Genomic DNA, 12,300 nt, shown 5'->3' on the forward strand with positions numbered 1-12,300 from the left:
TGTGATTATTATGCTGTTCTGCCAACAGGGCTGACATGTGTCAAAATAGTTTAGTGCGTCTAGAATTGCCTTCTGAGAATGCAGCACATTCTTTATATATCCTCAACATTTACAAATTGCCATTTGAGGGCAGCTGTAAGTTGGGAAAAATCCAAAAATTATCTGAAGACCAGTTTAATAAAGGTGTTGAGCACACTGAATAACACGGTATTTTCTAGTTAAAAAAATAACATATAAGTTTAAAGTAATTGATTTTTAAAAGGCGTACTATATATATGACTCAGAGTGGTTCGTAAGACAAATCTAGAAGACACAGTTCTGATATGTTTTCTTAAAATTGGCCTCACAATTTCCTAACTGTAAGATTGATGTTTAAGTCACCAAACAAAAGATACATAGTAAAGAACAGATGACAGAGACTGACCTGCCAGCACCTTCCTCTTTATGCTCCTCCCATAAAACCAATAGTATTGGGTCTCTAAATTCAGGTCATCACCTCCCTGTCCCTGGAAGAGGGTTCCTCGATGATAAAACAGGTGCTGGCAAGGAGACCAATTAGCATGATTCCCCCAAAGCTGAAAGCCCTGGCTCTGTCGCCAGATTCCATTCCAATCCCAGCTGTACTACTTCCTGAATGTGTAGCTTCAGACAAGCAACCTTCCAAAGCTCAAAATTTCCCACTTTAAAAACACAACTGGTAATAAAAACTGCCTCACAGGACTGCTTTAAGAATTAAGTGACAAGATTCTGTGCTTGGCTGGCACATGCTAATCCACGGTAAGGGTGCCCTCCGTGCAAGCTGACATTGTTATCACACTAATGTATCACCCAAGGTCAGGATGTCCCACTGGAGCCTGAGTGTACCCCATACTCCATCATCCCCCTCCTCTCTGACCATGAAGGTTAAAGCCAGCTCCAGAAACCCAGAAGAGTCAATGGGTACTTTCACAAATCCTACTTCTTCCAAACAGGATTTAGGACCAAGTAAAGCCTCTGTTCTTCAGCACTGGACACAAGCGTCTTCTTCCTAAAGCCCCTTCTGGCCAGTGTACTTGAGCCACTGCCTCTCCCCACAGATAGAAGGACAAGGCCGATGAAGCCTATTTTATGCTTTGTCTTCTAAGTTGATTTTCTATTACTCCTACCACTAATAATTGCCATAAATTACTGAGCACTTAATGTGACCAGACACTATCCTAAAGCAGTTTACAAGGATCATCTCATTACCACAGAAACTCTTTGAGGCTGGAAATACTTTTATACCAGTTCTCAGAGGAGGAAAAATTGAGACACAGAAGTAACTTGCTCAAGGTCAAATAGACAACAAGCCATGAAGCCAGGATTAAAACACAAGCCATGTCACTCAGAGCCCATTCTCCTAACCACACACATCCTCAAACACACAGCCAGATTTCAAGGATCCAAATCACAGGCACTCTAAAACTGCCTGACAGCACTCCAGGCAAATGCTTCCTTGGCAATGACCCTAAACCTCCACCATCAGGCCTTTATTTCCTAGTATGAAAACGTAACAGTGCATCTCTGAGTTTTGTTTTTAAGAAGATTTCCTCAACTTACTCCTTTCCCCTCCCTCTGAAAGGCCCAAGTCAACTGTCCTCTTCAGAAGACGTGATCATGTGCTTTAGTTCCTCAGGGAGAAGGAAGCTTATTCAGTTCATTCTTCTCATGTGTTACTATCACAGAGCAGCCTTATAAAGTATTAAAGGCAAAAAATAGGGAAAAAATGTAATACAGAGACAGTATTCCTGGAAATGCATTGCACTTCCATTGGAGAATCTTTCAACCATTGCACATTTTATGTGACTGCCATATTGCCAAAAATCACAGTACCCATTTTAGATAAAGAAATCAACATCCAAATATGAAGTATTCACCGGATAGAAGGAGACCCTGAGGGTGCAAAGGTTATGATCCCAAGGTTATGTGGGCATCTATATTTGCCCTATTCTATGCCTAACTGTCAAGTTGCCAAGACACAAAGTATTTTAAGATTTATCTTCTCATTTCAGTTTTGACAGCTTTAGAAGAAAACAAAATATTCCTTAATGCCCATATTAGGTTCCTAACGCTGCTTTAAGAAAGTACCACACACTGGGTGGCCTACACAACAGAAGCTTATGGTCTCGCGGTTCTGGAGACTCAAAGTCCCAGGTCGACGTGTTGGCAGGTTGGTTCCCTCTGAGGGCCATGAAGGAGAATCTGTTCCATGCCTCTCTCCTAGCTTCCAGTAGCCTCAGGCTTTTCTTGGCTTGTAGATGGCATTTTCCCCATGTCTTCACATTGTCTTCCCTCTGTTCACGTCTCCCTCTGTACAAATTTCCCTCTTTTATAAGGACCCAGTCATACTGGACTAGGACCCACTCTAATGACCTCATCTTAACTTGGTCATATGCAAAGACCCTGTTCTCAATTAAGGTCACATTCACAGGTACTGGGGTTAGGACGTCAGTATCTTTTGTAGGGACACAATTCAACCCATTACAATGCGTAATAGGGAGTCTTCGAGCACCTCTTTTTTTAATAATATTTTTTAAGTTTATTTATTTTTGAGAGAGACACAGAGAGAGAGAGAGAGAGTGGGGGAGGGGCAGAGAGAGAGGGAGAGAGAGAATGTCAAGCAGGCTCTGCGCTGTCAGCACAGAGTCCGATGTCGGGCTCGAACTCACAAACCATGAGATCATGACCTGAGCCAAAACCAAGAGTCAGATGCCCATTAGACTGAGCCACCCAGGTGCCCCTATATCACCTCTTTTAATAAGAAAAGACTTTCTAGTTCTCATGTAAATATTAAATAGTAATAACAGATCCCTGATCTGAATATAACAATTTTTAAATGCTATATAATAACATGTTAAGGTTTTATTTTTACCTTTCACCTTTGCTAGTTCTTTTTTTAAAAAGATTTTTTATTTATTTTTGAGAGAAAGATAGCATGCATGTGGGGGGACAGAGAGGATGGGGGGAGAATCCCAAGCAGGCTCCACGCTGTCAGCTCAGAGCCAACGTGGGGCTTGATCTCACAAACCGTGAGATCATGAGTTGAGCTGAAATCAAGAGTCACACACTTAACCCACTAAGATACCCAGGCACCCCTACCTTTACTAGTTCTAATACAACTACATATACCTTTCTGCCAATTTCATTTTGTGATGTGAATTTTGTTTGCAAAAGATCCACTTAAAACAATGTATATCTTAGTACTTTGCACCTTGGATAAAGATCCCGTTTAGACGCAAGCCCCAAACACTCAGCCCTAAAATAATCCTCTATATTGTTCATAAACAGGTATTCACACACACACACACCTGAGGGTCTCCACACATGCTGTTCACTCTGCAAGCATACTTCCTTCTCTCCATCAGTCAGGTGGTTTGCCACCTTTCTTCATTCAGGTTTCTGTTCCAAGGTGTCCTCATCTGAAAGGCTGTCCCCAAACACTGCTCCATCCTCCCCACTCCCAACACTCCTGTCCCCTTCATCCAACTTTTTCTTCTTAACATCTACTGTATATTTTTTCTTTGTGTAATGGTCTCCTCCCACCAGAATGTAAGTTTCACTGGAACAGGGACAGCCTGACACAAGGACACTCAACGACTTTTAGTCCAATTTATTCAATGAATCTTATCAAGTTCCAAAAATCCCACATGCAATTCATTGTGTTTGATTATAATCTTCCTACTTGAAACTGATACAAATGTTGCTTACTTCCCTCACAACCAATTCTTCAAGGAATGTGTCTACAAAAATACACTGTGTGTGCATGCACATATAAAATTATTTTAATAGAAGTCAAATGTAGCTTTAAAGTATAGGATGCTTCAGCTGCCAACTAAATATCACAGTAATAGGATTCCCTAATACCTATTTCATGATCTCACAAATTAACAAGGCATGTAAACCATTATAAACATTTCTGTTGAGGGTTCACATCCAACAATCCAAAAGGAAGTAATTTTAAATGTTAAAAGCTATATTGCTCATCCTTAACTACATGTTTTAAAAATAGGATAGATCCCTGTATCTAAAAAAATAAAAATTAAAAAAATACTGAAAATATTTTTGCGCAGTAACCCAAAATTCTGTATATCATCTTAGCTTAGGTGAAGACATTGTAACAGTATTATGTATGCAAATTAAAAACAGCAAAATTCTTTCAAATAGGTTTATTTAAAGCCATGTACCAACTTCATTCCTCTAGAATGGAACAAAATAACTCATAAAACACTATGAAAAATTATCTGCACTAGAAACTGTGAAATTGTCAGAGAAATATTTTTGGAAGACATCTACTTAAAAGCTGCTAAAAACTTCACTTTCTAAAAAGAAAAGTTAGGGGTACCTGGGTGGCTTAGTTGGTTAAGAGTGTGTGCTCATTCTCTCTCTCTCTCAAAATAAATAAACATTAAAATAAAATAAAAAGAGAAGTTGGGGTGCCTGGTTAAGCATCCAACTTTGGCTCAAGTCACCATCTCGTGGTTTGTGAGTTCACCCCCCACAATGGGCTTTGTGCTGACAGCTCAGAGCCTGGAGCCTGCTTCGGATTCTGTGTGTCTCCCTCTCCCTCTGCTCCTCCCCCACTCATGCTCTATCTCTATCTCTCTGTCAAAAATAAACATTTAAAATTCTTTTTTTAAAAAAAGAGAAGTTAATAAGTAACACTTTTTCATTAAAGACCATTTCGCTAGATATACAGGCAACAAAGAGAAACACACACAGTGTGCAATAAGCAATTGTGCTTATTGGACATAAGAAATGCTATCCCAGCTGGCTCGCCTATTTCTTTTCCTTCCCCCTCTTTGTCTCTTTTCCCTATTCTTTCTCCTATCTCTCTTTCCACTGAATTGTAGAACCATGAAATATACCTTATCTTATCACTGGTCTTTCCTGATGACTTTTCTAAAGCATTTACTGCCATGGATTTATAGGAGCTGTGCTCAGCCCAATCCAGTCGGGTGGGTTTGAGAAGCCTGGCAGTCCCAAGTGGGTGGGCTGGCAGTGGATTTTATGGAGTTGTAAGAGGAACATATTCTAGGCTCCATTTCATCAGCCAGGCCAATTTCCCCGTTGCTGACTTAGGTACCAGTTTAACCCAATCTTTGTGAAAGGAATGAAAACTGGAAGGGTCTACTTTTAGCATTCTGGGCTGCAGCGGGAGCAGCCAGCTCCATGGCCACCTAGGTTGAAGAAGTGAGGAGGTCACACCTGAAGAGGTGGTCTTGAGGAAAGAGCAACCACCCAGACTCACAGCAATTAGCTTGTATGCTTCCCGTTAGTGGATCAGCATACAAAGTAGGAAAATTCCAGCTACACAGATACTCAGGTTTTGCAGTAAGCTGCTAGACTTCAGAGGCATTCACTTCCGAGAGTGCATTTTGGCAGTCCACCTCATGAGCACAAACAAACCTCTCCTAACCCAGAAAAGAAGACTCATCTAGGAACTGCACGAGGCACTTTTGGCGGGGATTGTTTCTAAACAGGTTTCTGAGAGGTTTTCCGTAATGTTGAAGTGATTTTAAACAAAAATGTCACATTCAGAATGTGGCCTGTAGGACAAGATTCCATTTTAAAGCAAGTGACATACAGAGCACAAATAAGAATCTGGGAATAGCAGGCAGTTGACTTTACAGACATACACTTTCCATAAGAGCCTTTTACATTAAAGGTTCTCAAGTGCTTTCAACCATTTGTTGATTCCATTCTCCCAACAGCCCTGGAAAATCATTTGGTAAAATTTGCTTCATAATTTCAAACACTCTCAGGTTGAAGGAGGCAGCCAAAATGAATTTCTTATCCCCTGTGCTTACGAAAAAATACAGCATGGAGACAATGTAGCACAGTGATGAAGAATTCAAATTTGGGTGCAGACTACTTGAATTCTAATTCTGACACTTAACTAGCTGTCTGATGTTGGGGAAGTCAACTGACCTGCCTGGAAGATGGGAACATCTATACTGTGAAGATGAAATGAGCGGACACATGGGAAGGACTTCCCCTGCCTGGCACATAGCGAGCACTCCCAGTTAGCTATGCTGTTGTTGCCATCGTCAGCACCAGCATCCCCAACATCATTTCAGGAAAGGTTAAGAGCGCAGGTTCTGAGTCAGATTTGGCTTGGAGCTCAGCATACACAACTGAACCCTCACCAAACCATCTATTGTAAAATGAGTAGGACACACTATCTAGGAAGAACAAATAACCCAGTATTTTCAACAAACAGCAAATCAGAGAAAGCAAAGCTACAGTTTCATAGCTACCAACTGCAGTGTATAGCTCTTGTTTGTATTCTGATCCAAGCTATTAAAAAATATAAAACAATTGATCATTTTCAGTTATGAAACAGCCAGCAATGTTAATATTGACTATTTTATATTAAGTACTACTAAATAGGATTTTGGTTATGTTATATAAAAACCTCTTATCTTTTTTTCCTTAATGTTTATTTTTGAGAGAGAGCATGAGCAGAGGAGGGGCAGAGAGAGACAGAGACAAGAGCTGAAGCTAAGAGCACAGAGCCCAATGAAGGGACTGAAATCACAAACTGTGAGATGACCTGAAGGCAGATGCTTAACTGACTGAGCCACCAGGGTGCCCCGTAAAAGCCTCATATATTCTTAAGCGATGCTCTCCGGTACCATAGTCACTACCCACATGTGGCTATTTAACTTTATGTTAATTAAAAGTGAAATTTTAGTTCCTCAGTCTACTATCCAGAAGCCAAGCGCTCAATAGCTTCATGTGGTCAGTGACTACAGATAAAGATATTTCTGTCATCACAGAAAATTCTGTTGGACAGCACTGGGCTAGAGATACATATCTACTGAAATATTTGTGGATAAAATGATATGATGACTAAGACTGGTTTCAAAATAAAACAGGAAGGAGAGACATGAATGAAGGTGTGAATGAAGTAAAACTGGTTTACGGTTGTTGCAGGGGAGATACATGGTGGCGGGTTCATTAAAGTGTCCCGAGTCAATATGGCTAGGCTATAGTCCTCAGTTACTCAAATACTAATCTAGGTGTTACTGTGAAGGTATTGTGCAGACATGATTAAAGTCTATCATCAGTGTAAGAGATTATCCTAGATAAACTACATGGATCTGAATCAATCAGTTATAAGGCCTTGAGTAGAACTGAGGATTCCTGCAAGAATAAGTTCGACCTGTGGCCAGCAGCTCCGCTCATGTCCAAGAGATCCAGTCTGCCCTTCTTGGCCATCTGCTCTGCAGATCTCAGACTTGCCTATCTAGCCCCCATGATGGCCTAAATTATCCTTCAAACAAATCTCTTCATATACATATCCTACTGATTGTTTCTCTAGGGAACCCTAACTGATACAGTGTACTTCTGTAGCATTTGATTCTTTCACACTACCTCACACAGACACTGTGAAATAACAACTCTAAATATCTTAACACAGTACCTACCACGTAAGTCTCAATAAATGCTAACTATTATAGTATTATTTCTTCATTTATGTCAACATAATCTTTTTTTTTTAAGTAGGCTCCATGCCCAACCCCAGAGCTCAATGCGGCACTTAAACTCACGACCCTGACATCAAGACCTGAGCTGAGAACAAGAGTAGGATGCTTAACCGACTAAGCCACCCAGGTGCCCCCCAACATAATCTTATTTTGCCAAAATTTGTAGTTCCTGAGACACAGAATACTCACACGCTATAACAACCTGCATTAGTATTTTCATTTCCATCTCACTTTATCTGGCTGATGTGACAACAGGCTCCCTTACGGGCATGGATGGAACAGTTCACAGCTCTGCACAGGCTCTTGAATTAAATGGAATCAGCCCTAATTAGAATACACTGACACATACACAAATATCAGAGCTGAGGAAAAAGTTTTATGCAATTAAGTTTATAAGTCTTATATACAAAAGTGAAGGATTTTAACCTCAATATCCAACAATAGGGAACTGATTATATAAAACTGGATACAGTGGGCTAACAGATAGAATGGGCTGTTATACTTAAAGCATATTTAATGACATTTGGAAATGCTAAAAACACAGTGTTAATTTTTTATAAAAGTAGGCAATATACACAATAAGATCTCAACTTTTAAAAAAAACATACTATACTACAGAGAAATATACAGAATGTTAACCATGGTTATCCCTGGGTACTGAGATAATTTTTTTCTGTACTACAGTATAATTTATATACATATCTAAAGAATACAGTTTGATGAGTTTGACAAATATACCCATGTAACCCAAAGCCCAATAAAAAAGAGAACAGCTCCATCATTCCAGAAAGTTCCCTAGAGCCCCTTTAGAGTCAATATGTTCACACACATCTCAGGCAACCTAGGATGATTTTTATTTTCTTTTTATATCTTTCTGCTTTCCAAATTTCCAGTATAAACATGTATGTATAAGACGTTTTGATGTTTTGTTCTTTTATTTTAAAGAGTTAGGATGGTATACAGTTCTTTGATTTGATTGATAAGGACAAGGGAGATTAATTCATTTGCCCAGAAATCTTAGTTTACTAGAAATACTAGGAGCAAGACTGTTAATTCATAGCACTCCACAATTATTTGTGCTTTCTCTTTTCAAGCTTCTCAGTGTTTTTGTATGTCACATCATTTACCCACACAGATATGGGGTGTTGTATTTTCAAACATCTGATAGAAAAGATCCTTTAAAGTTAACAAAAGAAACCAAACAAGAAAGAACTTATAAGATGCCTATAGGTTAACAAACAGAAATTGAAAGAAGTCAAACTGAGAAAAGGTACTTCCTTCTGGTTCTCATAAAAAATGTTAGTCCCAGAGGTTCATAAACAGAAACATCGCAGCCATATACACCATACTGTAGAAATGTTACTGTCAATGCTTTCTAATGTTACCATGTTATTTCACAGTAATAACTGAAGATAAACAAAAATAAATTTTGGTGAAACAAATTTGCAAATCATCATCTCCCTGTTCTATCAACCAATACAAGTTTTAGTCACTGAAATCCTGAGACTTCTAAGGCTACAACTTCGAAAGGAAGGCTACATCTATATGAATTCTTAAAACCCCAGTACTCTTTACAGCCTTCTAAACATCAAGGTGGAGATCTGAGGGTGGGCACCCAATATTTGGCATTTTGACAGTTATAGTCCAAATAGCCAGCTACATGTCTGATCCTAACCCCTAACCCCAAATCCAAGTTGGACACAAAACCAGTAAACCAACTGTGTCCTAAGCCACAACATGGATCGAAACACTAAGATCTACACATAATTCTGAAGAAACACTAAGTGAATAGCAAAGCAACTAAAATCTACAAATATTTACTATCATCTAGACATCAAACTGGGCTGGAATAACCAAAGGATCATTAGATACACACCACACACACACACACACACACACACACACACACACACACACAAGCATTGCATTTTCAAAGTGTGATCCATTAAGGGGTTCAGGAGGTCAAAACTGTGTTTGTATTAATTATAAGGTGTTACTTGCCTGCTTCACTGTGTTGACATCTGCACTGATGAAGGAAATACAATGATTAGGAAAAGGGTGAGGAATATGCAGAAGGAATCAACTGAATTTTTAAAAACTGAGGAACACTCTGGCAATTCTTCAGGCAATGTGAATAATTTTTGTCTGCTTATTAAAATGTGGAATTTAGGTAAGTACTAACATTTTGATTAGAGATTTTTCCCTCCCTCACCAATTCTTTCTCCTACAGCCATGACCTTCTAGCATCTTGGACCTTACACGGGTTCACCTAAGAACACGTGGTTGCTGTGTTCACATCAAATATGCTTTTGGACCTTCAGGTGGCCTTTAATTATTCATTTTTAAGTAGCTGTTCTTCTTCCCTTTTGCTACCTAAGCTTTGGATCTCCATTCAGAACATAATTGATACCTGTGGAATAGAGTAAGCAACAGAAAGACTAAAGTAGCTGCAACTTAGAGAAAAGTCTGAGTGCAAGAAGCTGAGCAGCCACAATCTTAGTCACAAATCAGAGTGGAGCACAGCCAAGGGCAGCCTCCACCTCCCGGCCCCCAGCACTCGGCAGAAGTCCAGGATCACTACCACCCTAGGCTAGCTAGCCACCCAGCCATAGGTGCCCTGCTTCAATCCCTTCAAACCCAACTTAACTCTTACTGCCAGATGCAGCTTCCCAGTGCCTGATCATCACACCTGTCCTCTGACAAAAACCCTGAAGAGCGCCCAGCACTTATCACATCTGCACTATGTAGGCTGGCATTTGAAGTTCTCCAATTTGTGGCTCAACTTACCCTCCCACGTTTGTCTCCCCATATGCCCTTATTTTCAATAAACTGCAATATTTGATATTAGCCAACACATGCCACTTTTCACCACCTTTACTCACATCCCTCCCTCCATGTGAACTGCCATCCTCACTCTAGTCTCTGCCTATTGAAAGGCTTGCCCAGCCTTCAAGGTCTTCCTCAAGTCACCTCCTTCATGAAACCTTCCAAGCAACATCCCGCCTCTGTCCATTATCACATTGTGCCTATATTATAATCATCTCCTTACTGTCACCTCAAAAGCCATGGCTTTCATGCTTTATTTCTCTTTCAATGTCTAATAACACAGTCCTCTCAAATTGCTTTAAAAATCATTTTCAGATATCAAAAATAACATGTCCAGATCCTACTTTATGGGAAGCCATTTTTTTAGAAAATATGATTTAAAAACACAGTAGATCTGAATGTTTCTTGGCTACGGACAAAACCTAAAACATCTGGGAAGTCCCATGAGTTACCCTGCAGGGCAAGTTGGAGGCCAGCTAGAGGAGGCAGGTGTGTGTGTGGAGGTGGGGGGCTGGGTTCCAGGCAGATCTGCACAGTGAGACAGTCTGTAATTGATAGGACACTGACATTGACAAAGCATTAAGGAGTGGAGGCAGAAAACCTACCTTAATAGTGGGCTCCCAAACATATATGAGGGATTGCATCTGTCCACTCAGAACCACACATGTACAAGTCAAAAATGTGTTTCAAGGTATCCCCAGACAAACTATTTATCCCTTATACATAACTGGGGAGCGTCACCTCATTCAAAATGTTCCTAAACACAATATTCATACCACACACCAGGCCTAATGCTGAGGATTTTTAAATGAAGGTGTGACTAAGACAGGGTCCAAATCCACATAAATAACTCAGTTGGGTGTAATGAGGGCTGTGGGGAGACAGAAAGAGCATGCAGAAGATTCTGGGAAGTAACTGGAGAGCCAGGAGGAGAACAGGCTCGTGTCACGAATCCCAACAGAGAAGGAAGTTTCAGTGAAGCAGCAGTGGCACAGCTTCAAATGACACTGCAGAGAACCAGTCTGGCATCTGGAGGCCCCTCATCATATGGAGGAAACAAGTTCGGGAGACTGGCAGGTATGGAGGCCAGACTGAAGGGAGCTGAAGTTTGCCAAAACAGGAAAAGAAGGGGATAAGGACACCATTTTATGGGGATCCACAGTGAAGAAAACACTGAGCGTTTCTGGGTTTTTGGTTTTTTGTTGTTTTGTTTTGTTTTTCACGTCAGACGGGTAATGTGCTGATGTTGTAACAAGGTTTAAGAGTGGCACATGTCACACAACAGCGTGAACACCCAATCATCACACTTAAGAATTACAAAAGGATCGGGTTTCTGGGTTTTTTTAAGGATGGAAGAGACCTGACAAAGCCCTAGTATAGGAAGATGGGGCTTGCATAACCAACTAGGGAGAAGAGCCTTAGAAGGAGCAGGCCCCTTCTCTGAGATGAAGGAGAAAAGAAGCATGGGTGCAGCGGGGTGTGAAGACAGAGAGGAGGGAAGCACAGGGAGTTTCTGCAGACTGCCTTCAGGCTCTCCTGAGTGAACAGGGGTCCTGTGCTCAGGCCTGCAGGATGGGAAGCCCAGGGTGGAGAGGGGGAAGGTCTACAACAGCCACTGTGGGGAAAAAGGGAGAGCTATAGAAGACTCAAAGGACTGCCACACAGAGACGAGTTCCCAAATGAGATTGGAAAACTGTGCTGCCATCTGTTAGAAGACAAGCTTTTCTGTAGCAACACTGGGGCAGGGGTAGCAGAGAATGTATACAGATTCACATCCAGCATTAGAGCTGGCCAATCTGGGTATGGCAGGAAAAGAGAAAATGGAAGTCACAGCAGGAAATATGTCCAGGACAGGACTGACCAGGGGATCCAAAATTCAACAGAAAAAGAAAGAAAGCCTAGAAGAAGTTGACAAGGGGAAAATGTGTAAGCAGGCTGACATATAAAAATCAACTGGAGAGAGGAC

The 12,300-nt window shown here is 40.7% G+C and overlaps 1 protein-coding gene and 1 non-coding gene across 3 annotated transcripts in view; both read right to left on the reverse strand.

Annotated features, from left to right (window-relative positions):
- EPB41L4A (erythrocyte membrane protein band 4.1 like 4A) overlaps positions 1 to 12,300 on the reverse strand; it is a 252,970-nt gene that overhangs the window by 177,590 nt on the left and 63,080 nt on the right. The gene's annotated exons all lie outside the window — the stretch shown is intronic.
- Positions 11,557 to 11,660, reverse strand: LOC122232393. The gene has a single exon (XR_006209748.1). It is a non-coding gene; the product is annotated as a small nucleolar RNA U13 (small nucleolar RNA).

Source organism: Panthera tigris, chromosome A1 (genome assembly GCF_018350195.1).
Source record: "Panthera tigris isolate Pti1 chromosome A1, P.tigris_Pti1_mat1.1, whole genome shotgun sequence".
Classification (NCBI taxonomy): domain Eukaryota; kingdom Metazoa; phylum Chordata; class Mammalia; order Carnivora; family Felidae; genus Panthera; species Panthera tigris.